Here is a 19,719-nt window from a genome sequence, read left to right as displayed (position 1 = left end):
AGTGATGTGAGTGCTGAGCTGTGACATGGAGAAGAGTCATGGACAGTTAGAGATGGTCATCTCACCTCTGAGCTTTGGTCTGGCTCTCATGTTCCCCACACAGAGTGCTTTTAGAGGGAGGGACTCCTCCTCTCTGTCCTCACACTGATCCATGCTGCTCAATTCAGCTCACACACACTTTCTACCTGCAGAGGAAACACAAATCATTCATGTGCACATCAGCTGAAATCCTCCTTTCATCATGTGTGCTGTCCAAATATCAGCTGCTTCTTTCCTGCTTCATCTCAGTGTCAGCTGGATGCAGTCAGACAGCAGTGTGAGGCAGAGGAAGCTGCCATCAGCTGCTCTGCTATCAGTCCACTAGATGGAGCCTGAAGCACACACGATGCATTCACTGACACACACTGATTCACTGTGACTGGAAGCTTCAGTCAGTCCAACACGTGTGAACAACATTTTAAACATTTCAGCTGATCCAGGATTCAAAGAGGATCAGCAGAGTTAAAGCTTCACACTAATTCTTCCTGCTGAGTTTGCAGAGAACTGCACACACACTGATTCACTGCTAATGAGAAGCTTCTTCCATCCAGTAATTCATCATCCATCAGCTCTGCTGCTGCTCTCAGTCCTGGACTCTGATCACAAACTAAAAGCAGCTTTTTAACTCGTGTCTGTAAGAACTCTTAGCGTTAGCTTAGCGTTAGCTTAGCGTTAGCTTAGTGTTAGCATGCTGTGTGCTAGCTTAGCGTCAGAGCTCTGCAGGTGTCTCGTGTGTAAATATTAATCACAGTGACAGTAAAGGAGGTAAAGGGCTGTGACGTCATCACGTACGCTGCGTCCTCTGTGGGCTCTGAGTGAACTCAAAGTACAAACTACAAGTACACAAACACGAACGTAGCTCAGAGTGGCGGACACACTCGGCCTCGTTGGTCCAGCTGTGAGTCCGTTACCGTGAACTATGGAGCGGCAGATTTGTGCTGAACTAAGCTGCACACAGCTGATGTTAGCCAGGAAACATTACACACTGACTTTAATGGAGAGACCGGAAATACAAACACACACAGTTTGTTGTGTGAAGAAATCAAACACGAGCTGAACAAACAGTAAAGTTCCTAAAGACAAACTGTTAAAGGAGGAAACAAAGCAAACTTACAGTTTCTTCACACCAACAACAAGCTCCACTCCACACCTGGACACTAAACACGGACACACAGGTGAGCTGCTTCCTGGAAGGAGGCGGGGCTCCACCTGAAACTCAGCACAGGTGGGAGGGGCTCAGCTCTGTGTGTGCTGATGTGTTAACTTTAAAAATATGCCGTCTGACTGCTCAGACTGAGTCAGAGTAAAGTTCACATGCTGACGTGTGGAGACATGAAACCTTGTTGTAGCTGCAGGTGTGAACACACTGATCCCAGATCAGCTCTGCTGTATTTGTAATAGAGATGGCACGATACCACTTTTTTATGTCCGGTACCGATATCATAAATTTGGATATCTGCCGATACCGATATGAATCCGATATAGTGTTTTTTAATCAACAAAACTGTTTTTTAAAATATCTTGCTGCATTTTGCAAGTCTGCAAGTTCATACTCAAGTTTAAAACAACAACTACACTAAAGCTATTCTGTTATACCTGTATGCAAAAAAAATATTTCATAGTTCAGCAATACTGATCAATCTAATAAACTTAGACCTACACCATCCTCCCTATTCTGGTATTTTAAAGAGTACTTAGCGTAAATATTAAGCAACCTAACTAATAGGGTTCCAACTCCCAGCAACAACAAAAATAAATAAATAAAAAATAGGGAACCACCCCTCACGCTCCACCTCATGATGCTTAATCAACGTAATCAACCTTAATTTGATGCAGTGTGAAAAAAAAATGCACAGAAATCAATTATTTTTCAAGAAATATTAAATAGATTCAACATCTTTCTTCAACAAAATTGCAGACTGCACAGATGGTACCTTCCCAAAGGAAAAAGTACTATAGCTTACTAGGGTATATATATTAGACTTAATAGTCACTATATACAGTAATTGACTTCTATTCATTTTACATCAAATTAAAACTTTGGGTGTCAGATTCAGATAATTATTTATTAAAAGCTAGACATTTTAAATGAGAATAAGAAAGAAAAGTATGTCTTTGTGCCCCTTTTCCCTGTTAATGCCCTATCGGCCCCCCTGGCTAAACTTTGCTAGATCCGCCCCTGCACAGTTACCAGCCGTCAGCTACGTAGAAAAAGATCCTGGTGTAGAAAGTAATATTAAATAAATTCTAACAACAGCTTATCAAGCTTAAACGTGCTGCTGTTGTTCAGCCGCTGGTTTCCTCTTTCTGGTGCAAAGTGGGCCAAAAACAAACAAGAGAGACGGACTCGCGACAGAAAAGCCGATCAGCTGATCATTAAGCAGTTTCATGATTGAAGTAGCAGCAAGAAGAGGCAGTCGCTCGTTAAGCTTAACGTGGGAATGCTTTACAAACATTCAGAGATGGACTTACACACTTGCTTTACTTCTCTCAGGATAACTTTGTCGGAGATGAAATGCCGGGTTGCTAGCGAAGCTCCACATGCTATCCAGACCACCGACAGGTCCCGCATGCCACAGCCGCTCTATCACGTGATGCATACTGCTCCGACGTGCTAACGTTCTGAGGTGAGTTACGGCGTGTTGCAAGTTTTGTGAGGTGCTTTCGTGATATTTAATGGATCGGATTACATTTTTTATTTTTCTCCGATATCCGGATCCAGTAATTTAGGTCAGTATCGGACCGATACCGATACGTAATATCGGATCGGTCCATCTCTAATTTGTAACATGAACATTTCTGCTGCAAAGCTTCAAATGTTCAGCATGTTTCTCTGTTTCCAGTCTATAGATCCAGTCACACTTTCTACCTTCACCTGTGCAGTAAAGACTGAGAGCAGAGCTGAAACCAAGCGTCCAATCAGTGAGCAGCATCAACACCTGAGCTTCATTCAGACTCTGTTATTGAAGATGTTGTTGGTACAAAGTTCATCTGCTGCTCACATGAATCCATGAAAGATTTATTTCACTGATGTTTCTTCAAAGCTCATTTCAACCTGTTGAAGTCATGAATGAAAGTGCAGACTGAGAGTGGATCACATGATGTTTGAGGTGTGTCATGTGACATGTTCAGTATTGTCACACATGTCTAGATTGTCCCTGATATCATAACTGCTCAAACACTGATGATTATATTTGAAGAATTATTCCTGATGGCAGCAAAGTTTGAATGGAGCTCTCTGTCTGTGCTGATTTGTCGCCCTCTGGAGGTCAAAGCACAAACTGCATGATGTCACTGTAACCACCACAGAGACAGGAAGTGTTTTTATGACTGAAACACTGAAATGATGCTAACGGCTGTCGTTAGGCTCACTGACAGCAGTGCTGATGTGTTCATGTCACACACTGGCTCAGGTCAGGCTCCTTCATCCTTCTCCAGCGTGAGGCCGCCCTCAGACCCACAGGAGCTCTGACCTTTGACCTCCTGACCCTAACCATTTTAGTCTTGTTGCATCTTTAAATGCAAATCCATCCAAACTGTAGCCGAGCAAAAGAAGCTGGAAGCTGTTCTATGAATGATGTTCATCCCAGAGTTTCTGTTAAACGCTGCTGCTGTGCTACATTTGTCATTTCCTGCTTTCACTACCATCCATGTCAAAGTGCTGAACTCATCTGATCACTTTAATGCAGTAAAGCAGGAGCTGTAAGTCTGACATTTATTTACTGTCATTACATACACACACAGCTGGATTAGCATTCAGACAAAGGGCTGAAAAAAAATCAGCATTTGATTATTATTATTATATATCCTGTCTATCTGTCAGTGCTGAAAGCAGACGTCACTGATCACATGACTCTGAGGGATGTTTCCAGCACTTTGCTGAATCTGAGCCATGAAGATTTAAGGCTCAGCTCTGAAGGCAAAGCAGGTCTGAGCCTGTGTTAGCAAGCTGTACCTAATAAAGTGGCAGCAAGGACTCAGTCAGTAATGATCAGAGCCAGCAGGGGGCAGCACAGAGAGGTGAGGAGCTGTCAGAGAAGCAGGCTCACATCAGACTGGCCATATTCCATCATCTATACCTGAAATAATCATCAAACACACGCAGAGGCAGAAACATGTGGAAAACATCTGGAGCTCAGTCTCAGTTGATCCCTCAGAGGTTTACCTCAGTCCTGCTCCTCTACTTCCTGTTTACAGCGCACATCATGCTGTGTACTGAGGGTCATGTGGTCAAATTGCTCGCTCTCTGTCAGAGTAACAGAGAGCGAGCACAGTTATCCTAATGTGTGACATCACTTCTAACCACAGAGCATTCAGCTTTCACAGCAGCCAACATCCTGTCACACTGAGCATGTGCAAACACAGCAGCCAACATCCTGTCACACTGAGCATGTGCAAATAGAGCAGCCAACATCCTGTCACACTGAGCATGTGCAAACACAGCAGCCAACATCCTGTCACACTGAGCATGTGCAAATAGAGCAGCCAACATCCTGTCACACTGAGCATGTGCAAACACAGCAGCCAACATCCTGTCACACTGAGCATGTGCAAATAGAGCAGCCAACATCCTGTCACACTGAGCATGTGCAAATAGAGCAGCCAACATCCTGTCAAACTGAGCATGTGCAAATAGAGCAGCCAACATCCTGTCAAACTGAGCATGTGCAAGCACAGCAGCCACCATCCTGTCACACTGAGCATGTGCAAACACAGCAGCCAACATCCTGTCACACTGAGCATGTGCAAATAGAGCAGCCAACATCCTGTCACACTGAGCATGTGCAAGCACAGCAGCCACCATCCTGTCACACTGAGCATGTGCAAAACACAGCAGCCACCATCCTGTCACACTGAGCATGTGCAAACACAGCAGCCACCATCCTGTCAAAATGAGCATGTGCAAATAGAGCAGCCAACATCCTGTCACACTGAGCATGTGCAAACACAGCAGCCAACATCCTGTCACACTGAGCATGTGCAAATAGAGCAGCCAACATCCTGTCACACTGAGCATGTGCAAACACAGCAGCCAACATCCTGTCACACTGAGCATGTGCAAATAGAGCAGCCAACATCCTGTCACACTGAGCATGTGCAAACACAGCAGCCAACATCCTGTCACACTGAGCATGTGCAAATAGAGCAGCCAACATCCTGTCACACTGAGCATGTGCAAATAGAGCAGCCAACATCCTGTCACACTGAGCATGTGCAAACACAGCAGCCAACATCCTTTAATGATAGAACAAAATTCAGACATCAAAGTTTCTCACATTACAGAATCAGATGAACAGACATGAAGGGATAATTGTGGTTTTATGCACAGAGTCAGAATCAGACTCAGAGGTGTTCCTCATGATGCTTGGTGATGGAAACAGTCTCATCGACGTTTCCATCACCAAACTAGAGAAACTAGTAGCTGCACGCAGCAGAGTTTAGCACAGCTGATCTCTGTGACACATCAACAGGAACAACATGTTGTTAAACAGGACTGTATAAAGACTCAGAGTCTGACTCACACCTGAACAATGAGGCTGTGCAGCATCGTCCTGTCACACCTGCTAAACCACTCGTATCAGTTTGAGCCCGAACAGTAACACGGTCACATGACCGACGAGGCCAACGCGCCCAGACGAACGTCTTCCTCGTGGAACTAACTTGTTCCTGTTATCAGATTTGTGAGCAGCAGCTGAAACTGCCACACAAATAAATGTTCTTCAAACTGTTTGATTCCAGCCAATCAATAATCTATAATCATGAGGATTCAAACACAAGAGCGGAACGTGTGGTTACATTGTAACCTTGGTTCTCTGAGTGAGAGACTCTCTCCCCTCTGTCACATATGGAACAGAGGGAGAGAGAGTGTCGGTGTGATGGAGAACATCAGGTCCAAACATCACAGAAACAAACAAACTGTTAAAGGAGGAAACAAAGCAAACTTACAGTTTCTTCACACAGAGACACCAACAACAAGCTCCACTGTCCCACTCTGATCCTGTCTCCTCCTCTTTTATTCTTGCTCTGAGCTCTTTTTGGGTGTGTGTTTCTGTCTCCACCCACAGGAATGCATTGATACACTGTTGATAACGACTCGAGAGCAGACGTGTGACAGAAAACAGAAAAATAACCTAAACAGCTAAATAACGTAAAATAATCAGAATATTTATTAATATGTTTAATTTCTCTTTAAAAACTTTTCTGCTCCTCAAATCCTTTGTTTAAGTTCAATCTAAGGAAAGAAAAGCGTCTTCTTTAAGTTTCTCAAAGAAGTCCACGATCTGTAGGCTCATGGAAATTCATTTTGTTGTTTTTTTGAGCAGAAACACCAGAGTGTAGAGCAGGAAAACGATCCCAGCAGGACGTCTCTGTTGGGGAAATATCCCAGTTATTCCCTGAGCCTGGTTAGTGAACTGAGTCAGAGCTGTTCATCGATCCTACAGGTGCTAACATACAAACACGATCAGCAGCTTCTCTCATATGGAGAACACACTTCAACATCTGCAGCAAATCCTGTGTTTTATGTTGATGTGACCAACATCTTGTGTTGAGTCTTTGAAGATGAGGAGCCAAACACAGACAGTGGATCCAGAAGGACTGTTTATTCAGGGCTTTAATACGACTGAACTGATGCTTCACATCCTGTTTAGAGACGATCGACCAACACAGGCTCAGTCCTCACTCATCACACGGACTTCAGTCACACTGGGATCAACAGAGGAGGACTGTTCACCATCACAGTTCAGCAACAATAATCAGAGCTTTTCTCTCTTGGTGAGGATCACATGTTCTGACATACAAAATATCTTCTGCTTTAACTCGTCTCTCTTTTTTAGTTTGGTTGTCGTGTTTTTTACTCTTTGTTCCTGTCAGTGTCAAATATGAGAGCAAACTGTTTTATGCAGGAGCCAAACCAACACCAAGCTGACCAAGAGAACCAATAACACCACCAGAATTTATTATCCAGACTTTACTGACAGATTTATGTGCAAGTAAAGCTGTTTTTTAAATTATGTTCACTGCTTTCAGCCAAGGAAGCATTCGTTCTTAAAAGTTCACGAAACGAGTAAATCCAGTTCAGCAGAGTTCCAGTTTGTAGCACAGCTGATCTCAGCTGATCAACAGTAACAACAGTAGGGGTGGGCCATAGAAACGATATACGATAGAAACGATATAAATTTGGCCAACGATAGAGATTGTGACTATACCGCATGTTGATGATGTCATCAAGCTGCGCCTGTTTTGGTCGAAAGCATCGCAGCAGCTACAACAATTATCATCTGCAATTATGGCGGGCGACAGTCATAACAAAGAGATGAAGCACTATTGAAATATGGCGAAAGCCAAAAAGTTAGCATTCATCCTCCAGCTTCACTGTGCTAATGTTATGCTAACATAGCTGTGTCGCTAGCAGTCATGTAGCACAACATTATATACCAGGTAGTCCAACTTCAGTAACCCTACAAACGCCACTGCTGTTTAGTCTTCATTTATGTTGGAAGTGATAGCAGAGCTGTACGTTTGAATTAGTTTCAAAAATCTCTCAGTCAGAATATGCTATGAAATGTTTAGGTGGAAACAAGCGAGCTAACTTCCTGTTAACTTCTAACTCCGTTAAATTGAATAAATTCTGTTTTCATGGATGCCTGGATGTAGGGCTGCTCGATTATGGCAAAAATGATAATCACGGTTATTTTCATTGAAATTGAGATCTCGATTATTTGACAATATTTATTTAACAATAACAATGTGTTGAATAATGACTTTAAAGGTTGTCAAAAAATAATATTAAATAGTGTGCAAATACTGATAACAGTGCAAATGTTTGCAATATAAAAAAATAAATGAAAAATGTAAACATCTATGTTTAGTGAACTTTGCAGTGTTGCTCTGTGGTGCAGCTATGACACCGTAGCAAAGTTTACACACAGTCTACTTGATCCACGTCTGACTGAACCCATGTTTCCAAACCACTGAAGTTTTTTTTACCTCTTTTCAACCAACAGCAGTCACTCTCCTCTCCAAATAACTTCTGCTTGGCTTTCCAAGCTTCCCTCGGATCCTCTTAATCAGCGGTCCCCAACCCCCGGGCCTCGGACCGGTCCCGGTCGGTGAGTCGTTTGGTACCGGGCCGCGAGAGTTGAGGCTCAGGTGTGAAATGTATAGTTTTCAGGGTTTTTATCGGTTTTCCATGTTATTTTGTTATCGTTTTTATCGTTGACTTGGTTTTCCTGGGTCTTTTCACGTGTGTTATGAATAAATTTTCTTTTTTCGGTACCGGCACTAGTTTTATTTTGTTGTATTTATCCGCGACACCTTAATGGCCGGCCCGTGAAAATATTGTCCGGCATAAACCGGTCCGTGGAGCAAAAAAGGTTGGAGGCCGCTGCTCTTAATTGTTGTGACGCGTGTTTGAAATGCAGAGAGGTGCGCTCGATTTGCCACACGGAGCAGCGCGAGAGTAAAGCACGAGGGAGGGGCTAATAATCGGCTCAGTCATTTTTAATGATCGTTGAAAGCCCAGATCGTAATCGAGATTAAAATTCCATTAATTGAGCAGCCCTACCTGGATGTTAAACTTAATTGTTACACCTGGTAAAGCAGCAACGCTGATGATTTAATTAAAGATGAAAGAATTTAGACCATTTTTAACTCTCAGTGTTCGTTTGACTTTGGTACCTGAAGCTGTCGGAGTTTAGGACCCAGATTACTCCGTGAAGCTCCTCACTACGGCAGCCGTAATGCTCTGACGATCCATCAAGCAGTGCTGCTTACCAAAGTTGTACTAAAACATTTTTAACAGATTTCTGCAGCCAAAATCGGTTCGAGGTCAGTAAGCACAACCAGAATTCATACATAAGGCACACTCTTGATTTTTGAGGAAATTAAAGGATTTTAAGTGTGGAAAATATGTTATACAGAAGAATATATCGTGATATGGATTTGAGGCCATATCGCCCAGCCCTAAACAACAGGTTATTAAACACATCAGTTTGATCCACAGATCAGATCATACATCAGGTTTACTTCATGTAAAATAAACGTCTCACTCTATGAGCTCCATCAGTCTGTGTACCTCCTCATTGTCATTTCTGAGCAGAGTTTACCTGCACACTTCCTCATGTCTGACAGTGTCACAGTGTGTGTGTGTGCCAACATTAACCAGCTTATCATCAGCTGCTTGTGCTTCATGAATAACTCAGACTGACAGAGTGATGAACAGAGCACAGAGGGAGGCTCTGCTCTGGTCCATCAAGCAGGATTCACATAGTAACATGTTTTTCCTTTGAACACTTCATTGTGTTTAACTTGAAACAGATTAAAAAGTGTTCGATTGTGCACTTCACACAGTCCTGAGTCACAGAGGCTTAAATGTGTTTGATTCTGAGAGGCTTTACTCCTGCATCAACATCAAGTATATGTAGGATTTAAACCGCAGTGAAAACATCCTTAAATATTGATGGTGTGTGAGAGAGTCTGTATTTACTTCTGATTATCTCTGTTTGCAGTGACCCTGAACTGAGCTGGAGCAGCTTCATGTTGTTTTGACGTCACTCAGTAAAACCTGAATGCCGGCTTCTGAAGAACAAACTGGTTTCATCTGTTTCCAGTTAAAGGGACGATCATTGTTCCACCAGTGATGTTGGATCCAAAGTTTCATTCAGATCGTTTTAAACTGTTTATCAAAGACAAATGTTTGAGTGCAGAGTTACTGACTGATAACCAGAGTGGATTCAGCCAATCATCAAATCATCTCATTGGTTTTATTTTATGTAAATACAAACGTCTCACTTCCTGATCTGCTCATAAAGTTCCTAAAGACAAACTGTTAAAGGAGGAAACAGAGCAAACTTACAGCTTCTTCACACACCAACAACAAGCTGCACAGCTGCACACTAAACACAGACACACAGGTGATTCCTGGAAGGAGGCGGGGCTTCACCTGAAGCAGGACAGGTGGAGACTTGATAGGAATTTTCCCCGTACAGGGAGGAGGCTGATCTTCAGATGAGTTCCTGTTAAATCTGACGAAACAAAGTTAAAAGTGGACTCAGTCTTGTCTGATTTCACTCTGTTTTTCACTGAGCAGGTTTAAGTTTTATTAATGAAAATCAGCAGAGCTTGGTACTGATGGAAGACCCTCCTCTAATCGTTGTCATTCAGAGTGATCCAACCTGTTTGTGAATGCAGCTCACAGACTCTCCACATTTCCACACGACTTAAATGGTAAATGGCCTGCATTTGTATAGCGCTTTACTCTACATTCAGTCATCCACCCATTCACACACACATTCACACACTGGTGATGGCAGCTACATTGTAGCCACGGCTGCCCTGGGGCGCACTGACAGAGGCCAGGCTGCCGGACACTGGCGCCACCGGGCGAGTCCCTTCATGCATCGTTGACCAACGTGGACGTGGTGGAGTAACAGTTGTGGAGAATGCAACAGCTGAGGTTTGAGAAAAGGAGCTAATAGCCAAGGTCAGCGGCTCTCCTACTTCCTCATAAGGAAACTTCTCAGGTGGATGTCTTTCTCTGTCAGAGCGCCTCCACCTTACTGGCTGTGGTGCAGTGAGATCTGAGTCAGTCTTGGTAGGAGTCAAGTCAGGTTCATCAATCACAACATGGTCTGAAGACCAAGCACCTGAGTGAACATAGTCAACACGACTTGTGCCAAAGACTTCAGGTGTGTCAGGTTGGTGGGTTTGCCAACCAGGTAAGGACATTTCTGGTATAACAGTGTCAGAGAAGTTCTGACATGCACTGTTGGGCTTCCTGTTAGACTCTCTTGGTAAACCTCAGAGCCTGACGTCTACAAACCAACTGTCCTTTGACATTTTTAGATGTGGGGTCAAAAGCAGAGCTGATCGAGGATTTCAGTGATGGCTCCAAATATCTAACCTGCACTTTTACATAGCAGCTGCTCCGTCTGTCAGTAATTTAAAAACTTTTAATAAGCTGCTGTTTCTCACTGACCGTCAGCTGTAGCTGAGCAGGATATCATTGCATTTGAATCCTCCTCGCTCTCTTTAACCCGAGTTCCTTCTGATTGGTTTCCTGGTTCTACAAAGAGAGTCTGCTGCCTGAGGGCCCCACCTCCTCCTCCACCTACTGCTGTGGACATTTACAAAACGTCAATCCAAGAAAAATTGTCTGGTTTGTAATAGATAGTCATTTTTTATTAGAGTCTACAGCAGGAACCAACCTGAACCTTGTTATGAGCTGAATCAGTGCTGGACTGTAGAAATGCTGTTTCAGTGGCTGCTGCAGGAACTAACATGGAAACGTGTTCAGCAGCTTTCCAGCTCTAATATAGGAAACACAAGATCAGAGTTTGGACACACTGGAACCAAACAGTTTTGTCTCGGACTTTTATTTCAAAACAACAACTGGTTGTCTTCATTTTCAGTTCTGATGAGCTCACATGTTTAAGATCATCAGTTTAAAAAACCATAAGGCCGTGGATCCTTAAGGGTTTTATGGTTTGAGTTTACAGTTGTTGAAATCTCCCAATTCTTTGAATCTTTGGGCTGAAGGAGGGACAATACTCGGTGTATAAATGCTCAATCAACAATCATTTATTTCCATACAATTCAACAGTCAGAGCATTACAACGTCCGGACGGGAGAGATGCTACCAGAGGGTCAGGCACATGTCTCAAAATGGTGACGGGTTGCTCAGCTTTTTATAGTCTCTAGTGGCCCCCAGCTAGTCGTAAAAGCCAAAACATCACATTCTTTCTCTGTTACAGCGCCTAAGTTATGACCTCGGCAGTTGTTTCTCTGCTTTCTGTAAGGTGGGGGTGTGGAATGTGGTCTGTCTATCTCCCCTGTCTTTAGACACAGAGTCTCCTGCTTACAACCTTCTCTTCATGATTCAACAATTAAGCATGTCAAGAAAACAGTGTAACACATTCCCAGCAGATCAAGGATACAGAGTGATGCACATTTATCTAATGAACTAATATGTGAATATGTTCTGTTAACTCAAAAGTATAACGAGAACTAAACTACATACAGCTCACACACTCTATATTAAAGGGTATAATGTGATCTACAGCAGTATTCTAATTCAACTACTTTGATTACATATATAAGGTAACATATAATAACAGAATAATCTAACACAGTGAGAGGTGTTGATAATGATGTTGGCTGTTTTCAAGTTGAACAATCTTCCAGGGAAGTTTAAACTAGAAAAACGAGTCACTGCCTGCAGCAGAGATTCAGTTTGCAGCATTCCTGATCTTTGTGCAGCAGCAACAACATGTTGTTAACAGAGCTGTGTAAAGACTGACTCACCTCACCAGGCTCTCTTTCATTCACAGCATACACAACATTTACTACATTACAAGCTGTGCTGCTCAAGTTACTGGAAATAAGTACTCAGTTACTAAGTAATCCCATGTCTTTACTGATTACTTATTTTCAAAAGTATTTGGTTACTTTACTCTTTAAAAAAACACGACTTGAATACGTAATAAAGTAGAAAGTAGACTTTTCAGCCCGAGACTTTTTTCTGCATAATCCATCATATAGAAATGAATCAAATTAAAAAGCCTTTCTTTTAATTGTTTTATTGTTTTTAATCTTTTTATTTTATGCATCAAGAAAAGATTAAATTATATTATAACTGTTTTTGACTTGATGAAATGTGTTTAACATTTAAACCTATTTCCTGTATATTCCAGCACATGACATAAAATAATGTTTTGTGTTTCCACTCCCGAGTGGGGCGGGTGGAGGTCTGCCCACAGCGGTCATGTCAGGGGGAGGATCCGGGGGTTTCTCTGTCAATGTCACGTTCCCATGGCAGCGTGCTTGCTCAGATCTGAAGTGTTATGGTCCTGGGTGGGTGACCCAGTGTTTTTTGAGTTTTGGTTCCTTCTCATGGTTCCTTAGTTTTTTAGTGTTTCCTGAGTTCTAGTTTTAGGGTTTGTTATGTGGCTTCCTTCTGCATTTCCTGTTTTATTGTGAAGGTCTGTGTCTTATGCCAGAGTGTTCAGTTTGCGTTTCCCCTGTCTCGTCTTGTCAATCAGAATCGGCCGTGCCTCCCTCCTGTGTGTAGTTTCCCCTCTGTGTATTTATAGTGTGTGTTGTCTCGTGTTCGTCGCTGGTTCGTCTGTGTCGTCTCCTTCACGTCTCCCTGCATATCTTTCTAAGGATTTCAGGTTTGAGGTTAGTTTTGTTTAGTGATGGGTAGATGAGGCCTCGTGAAGCGTTTCAGCACATTCCCCAAACTGTACCGATACTGTGTCGACACAGTGTTGCTGTTTTGCTCCATACTGACACCTGCTGGACTTTAAATATCATTGCAGGCAACTTACTTGAGACTCAACAGACACCTAGTCATACTTGTTTACACTGTAAGGTACAGTGGAACCCCGACTTACCAAATTAATTCGTTCCCGAGGGTCTTTCGTAAGTCGAACATTTTCGTAAGTCGAAGCACCCATTGCGCGTTTTGAGTGAGGCGATGCTGAATGATAGGCTATAGGCTAACAACAATACTCTAACTAGAACAACAATACATCAGTGGAACAGCGATGCGCAAGTACGGAAGCCAAGGGGTTGTCTCCGAAAACATTAGAGCACTTTTGCAAACATGTGATGTCTTCAGGGGCGGATCTAGAAGGGTGGCATGCATGTGCCACCCTAAAATGATCCCTTGCCACCCCAAGTGCCACCCCAGTTTTGCATTTGACAGTGTTGTTTATTAAAATAAGATCGCATTAACAGTTTGAGCGTAGTTACAGGCAGCAGTGATATACACACACATATATATATATATATATATATATATATATATAGTATTATATATATATAGCATATACACTGGGTGAATGTGCAGTAGTAGCAGCAAGCAGGTGAATTCTGTACATTAATATGAATAGACATCTGACTATTTTACAGGATAGACAATATAAACATATTTAAAATTAAAGGAATTGAAATGTACATTGTGCCTTGGTTTAGTGTCTGGAAGAGTCCTGACTCAGTCAATTATAGATGATGTGAGAGGGCGGGTGTGTGTGTTTAGGGCACGGATGGCTTGGGGATAGAAGCTCCTCTTGAGTCTCTCTGTCCTTGCCCGGATGATGCGGAACCTTCTACCAGATTGCAGAAGTTGGAACAGTTTGTTGCCAGGATGGGACGGGTCCTTCAGTATCTGCTCTAGTCCGGCATCTCCTGGTGTAGGTGTCCTGAAGCGGGGGGAGAGCAATCCTGCAGCAGCGTTCTGCTGTACGGATCACTCTCTGGAGAGCTTTTTGGTCCTTCACACAGCTGTTCCCGAACCACGATGTCATGTTCTGTGTGAGGATGCTCTCCACAGCGCCTGTATAGAAAATCCTGAGGATCTTTGGAGAGACCCTGAACTTCCTCAGTTGTCGTAGGTGATACAGGCGCTGCCTAGCCTTTTTGGTCTGGACCTGAATGTGTCAGGTCTGAGGAGATGTGGACACCAAGATACTTGAAGGACTGCACCCTCTCCACTGGAGCTCCATTGATGATAATGGGCTTGTAGTCTCTGTGCGATGTGAATTATATTATATGTGAATGATATAATGTTAAATTACTATTAAGCAAATGGCTGACTAAGTATTGTAGACTTTAGTTTACTGCAGCCATGTTTCATATAAATCAGGTATCATACAAAAATAAAAATAGCTTCAAATACAGTCATGACAATAAAGAATATGACTTTAAGGACTTAACATCATTACTTCAGTTATAGTACACCAACATCTCTGATACATTAGCACTTGTTAGTAGTGATGGTGAGATGAAGCCTCATGATGAACTGAAGCTTTCCATCCAATTGGTCGACTCATGGTTCGAAGCATTGTGATGATTCATTTGCTCTACTGCGCCATCAAGTGGACAATTCAAGTGAAGCGGGCTCTTTGATTATAATGATGTGTAAACCTTATGTACATCTGGATAATGACACAAACTAGTGTTTGGTGCTTCACTTTTTAATAAACTAAAAGACAGAAATCAGATTATAGGATGTGTAGTGTTGTTTATTTATATTTTGGTGTTTATCATTTGTGATATTTATTACTGTGTGCATACTTTATTAGGAGAGACAAAATAAAAATAAAAAACATCTCTTCCTTGCTGGTTCCATCGAAGAAGAAATGCACAAGTAACTATGTAGCACGTACGTAATCCAATTCCACAACACGGTGTGATGGGGAATCAGCTGTTTTCCTGCCCATGTTATTTCGAATCTGGCGCGAACCGATGAACCAGTCCCTGAATCAGTCACGTGGTACGGACTGCCCGCGAGGCCTCGAACGTCACTGCATACGTAATCAAAGCAAGCCTCGATACGCGCTTCAGAAAAACGCCCCCGCGATTACCCGACGCACGATTCGAAGCTTCGACACACAGGACACATCACTACTTGTTAGGCGTGGCTGTGTGAAAACAGTAGATGGCGACACAGACACAGAGAAACACAGGGCTTAAATACACAGAGGGAGCAATCAGGGAATGGGTAACAGGAGGGAAACACAGCTGGGGCAAATCAGGCCTAACGAGACAAGAGGAAGCAAAACCAGACACATTAACATCAGACATGGACTTTCAAAGTAAAACAGGAAACATAACACAGACTCACGGGCAGGCACTATAACAAAGGGAACAGAGACGTGGGAACAGGGCAGACACAAACACTGACTGAACACGGGGATATAGGAACTTAGGATACACATAGACGCGAACTAGACAAGGGAACTCAGTGTACTAAGGGAACACTGAATGACCTGCTGGGTTTTGTCCATAAAACTACTCATCTACTGACCTTGGTTTTAAGTTGGACAGTGATTTTAAATTGGACAACCAAATCAGAGCAGTGGTGAAGTCCGGTTTTTATCATTTAAGGCGACTGGCAAGAGTAAAATCTTTTCTTTCGAGGCAGCACCTTGAAACAGTGATCCATGCTTTTATTTCTTCCCGCCTGGACTACTGTAACTCACTTTATGTGGGGGTCAGTCAGTCGTTGCTCTCACGTCTGCAGCTGGTTCAAAATGCGGCTGCACGACTCCTAACAGGAACTCAAAAAAGAGAGCATATAACCCCCGTGCTGGCCTCTCTGCACTGGCTGCCTGTGTCTTTTAGAGTTCATTTTAAAATTCTTGTTTGTTTTTAAATGCCTTCACAGTCTTGCCCCGCCTTACCTCTCTGAGCTTCTTCATCCCCACACACCCTGTCGGTCTCTCAGGTCAGCTGACCAGCTGCTCCTGGAGGTACCGAGATCCAGGAGGAAGCTCAGAGGGGGCGGGGCCTTCTCTATTGTGGCTCCAAGTTATGGAATGATTTGCCCATGCATGTTAGAGAGGCCCCTTCACTGTCCACTTTTACATCACGTCTTAAAACCCACTTTTATTCCTTGGCTTTTAACCTCAGTGAGACTTAGTTTCTTTTTTAATTGAAGTAGTTATTTAATTAATGATTTCACTCTTCTTTTATTTGTGTTTTATTTATATCTCATGTAATTTTATTTTACAGTTCCAGTGTACAGCACTTTGTGTCAGCTGTGGTTGTTTTAAAGTGCTTTATAAATAAAGTTGATGATGATGTCAGATGACCACAAAGTAAAAGATCTCTCAGCAACATGATGCAACAGTTTAGGCACTGTTGCCCCGATCAGATCAGTGAGCTTTTTATTCTAAACATGAGCTGCTGTTACAGCAACAGACATTAATCCTACTGGTGTCCCACACAACAACTCAGTGTCCACTATGTGAAGCAGCCAAACACAGGCCTGCTCCTCTCACTAACAGAGACAAACTGCTGGCATGTTGGTTTCCATCTATACTGTCCAGTCTCTGCTGGTGGACACACAGCAGCATTGTTTCATCTCGTTTGAGTCATTGTTGACCTTAGCATGTTTTTAGTCTTCTGAGAGCACTGAAGCTTCTTTCAGCCTCAGTACCTGCGTTTTATCCTCAGATTAAATTATTATTCTGTGCTTGATGGGCCTCACCTTTGGCCCTGGCTCCTCCCCTCTGACTGCACTAGGACATACTGTCACCTGATAAAGTAACACATGGATTCGTGCCATATAAAAAGTGAGACGTGTCAATTCAGATTCTTTGTCAAACATACACTAATGAATCAGTTTACATCAGCAGCCTGACAACTGTCATGATAAATACTAGTTAATCTACAGTCACCTGTGAGCTCTCCTCTCCACCTCTGAGCTACATGGCAGAGCTGCCTCTGTCACCTGATCAATAACAGTGAGACACTCCACATACATGCAGTCACACATGTGCTTCAAATACAGTCATGAACCATCAGGTCATCCTCCAGTTTCACCTGTGACCTTGTGTCACCATTGCTCTCTGAGCTCTGTGTTGGTTCTTCTGTCACCTGACAAACAGGACAAACATGACAATAAGAATAAAATGTGCAGCTGCTTCAGTGTTTCTGTCACTTTGTGCAGATCCTGACTCGTCAGTAATGTTTGTAGGCTGAGTGCATTTTAAAACTGTGCAAACTGCACTACAAGGTGGAAAATTTGCAAAATCGTGACTACCTCATGATATATTGTCTCAAAAATGAACCCTATGAATACGTCAGTGCCATTAGGATGAAATTATTGTGTCACCAACATTTTAACATTAGACATATAATTCTAACAGCCTCTGTAAACTAATATCCGGGCTGCTCGAGGCTGCCGTTTTCTCTGACAGTTTCAATCAAAATTAGAAACGCTGCTCTGAGACTGAGAGAACTAACAGTGCTGATGGTCCGCTTGAAGCTGAAGCTCCGGTGCGTGTCAAAAAAATCAACACACACCGGCTCACTCCTTGGCGGCCGCTTATTGGGGCTCGCTCGGGCCACTTCGGAGGTGGGGTGCCCCCGGCCTCTCGGCCTGGGGCTCGGTCACTCAGGCACGGCTGGCTGCCGGCGGAGCTCACGGGCGCGTCACTGCAACTCCCCCTGGTTTCTGCTCCGCGGCTGCTGAGTGAGCCCTCATCTGGGACTCTCCTCAGCTCTTTCTGGGACAGTGGCGCGGCTGCCCCTCTGTTGGTCTTCCTTGGTCTCTTGTGTTCTGGGGGCCTCTGGATGTCTGGAGTTTTGATCTCCTCCATACCTGCTTGATACCATAAAGGACGGGGCTGTGGCCCCCCCACACCCTCTAGCAGATCATTACATGGAGAAACCTTTGGAATGCAAGCATGCTGATCCACACAGGTATGCACACAGGTGTACACATGTGTATTCACAGACACGGACTACAGCTTTCTTGGCTGCTGCCTCAAAGCACATTGTGCGCTGTCTATCTTGCGTGCTGCACAATATCGTTTATTATTTAGTATCTACTGATATCTACTGCTAGCTAGTTTATTGTGATGGTGCTGTTTTTTTTATTATGTTGCTCTTTGCTGTTTGCTGTCTCCTCTGGGTTTTTTTCTCCATACAGGTGACCCAGGAGTTTTGTTTTTTTTATTTGTTTGTTTTTTTCTCTCTTCCCCCCTTCTCACCGTCTCTTCTCCCCTTTGGTTTTCTTTCTTTCTCTCCCTCTCTTTCTTTCATTCTTTCCCCCTGTCCTATCCCCCAGTCATGTCTGTCCCGTTTGTAGCAACTGAAAATAAAATAAATTCATAATTATAATAAAGGTCAATCAAATGGACCAATATGGCAAGGCCATGATGATCCACTTGGTAAAATAAATCCGCCTGGCATCTTTCTTGGCCTTAAGACAACAATTCTGATGGCTATAGATCCAAACGGGACAAAAAAAAAAAGAAAAAATCAACACACTGCTTCAGAAGCTCTGTGTCGAAGCTTGATTCGTTTGGCCAGAGTGATCAGTGACGTCCGGAGCTTCATTTAGAACCTAACTGCTTCGGTGTCTGATTCAATGGTTTATAAGGAAGTGAATCATTCGCGGGATTTGTGGAGTGTTTGGTGGTGACAGATAGTGAACCACTGATCATTCCACTGAGAGATTTGGAGCCAGTGAGGAATAGAGGAGGTTCTGTTGTGTGGGAGAATTTTGAGTTGATTTTGGTCGATCCGGTGGGTTTTCCAGCTTTGTGTTCTGGCCGTTTGCTTTTGTTTTGTGCGTGTTTATTATATCTGAAAACGGGAAAAAGATAAAATGTCAAAAATCTGCTTCCATAATATAAATATCATTAAATAACTTTAGAAAAACTTCCACTTGACTCTTTACATGTAATGTTGTAAAAATATATATTTTATTGTTTAATTAATCTGAAAATGTTAGTCTGTCAAATGTGCAGCAATTGAATTTATTTATTCTCTTTGGCTGATAGTTTGTGGGGCCCAGGTAGACTGTATACCTGCATCTCTACCAGTTTCTCTGCACTCCAGCCTCCTCTGTTCCATGTGAAGGGATTTTCCTTAAGGCAGGAGAAATGATCTCCACGAAAAGGAACAGGTTCGGCCATCGCACACTAGAACAAATTCTCTGCTTAAATAAAAATGAAAAAGGGTTACCGTCAATGCATCATGTTTTTCATTTGCAAGTTCATAAGCATTTTCCATTTCACAATCAATTCTACCCCCAGGTCAAAAATATGTCTGGGAAAATTTCCCTAATATAATATTATTTATTATATTTATACCAACACGGTGGCACGATGGTTAGCACTGTTGCCGCACAGCAAGAAGGTCCTGAGTTCAATTCCACCATCA

This window comes from Mchenga conophoros, unplaced genomic scaffold (assembly GCF_057382185.1).
Source record: "Mchenga conophoros isolate Kocher_MC1m ecotype Shallow Benthic unplaced genomic scaffold, M_conophoros_male_GT1.1 unmapped_scaffold_6, whole genome shotgun sequence".
In the NCBI taxonomy this organism is placed as follows: domain Eukaryota; kingdom Metazoa; phylum Chordata; class Actinopteri; order Cichliformes; family Cichlidae; genus Mchenga; species Mchenga conophoros.
Note: the sequence above shows the minus strand (reverse complement) of the source record.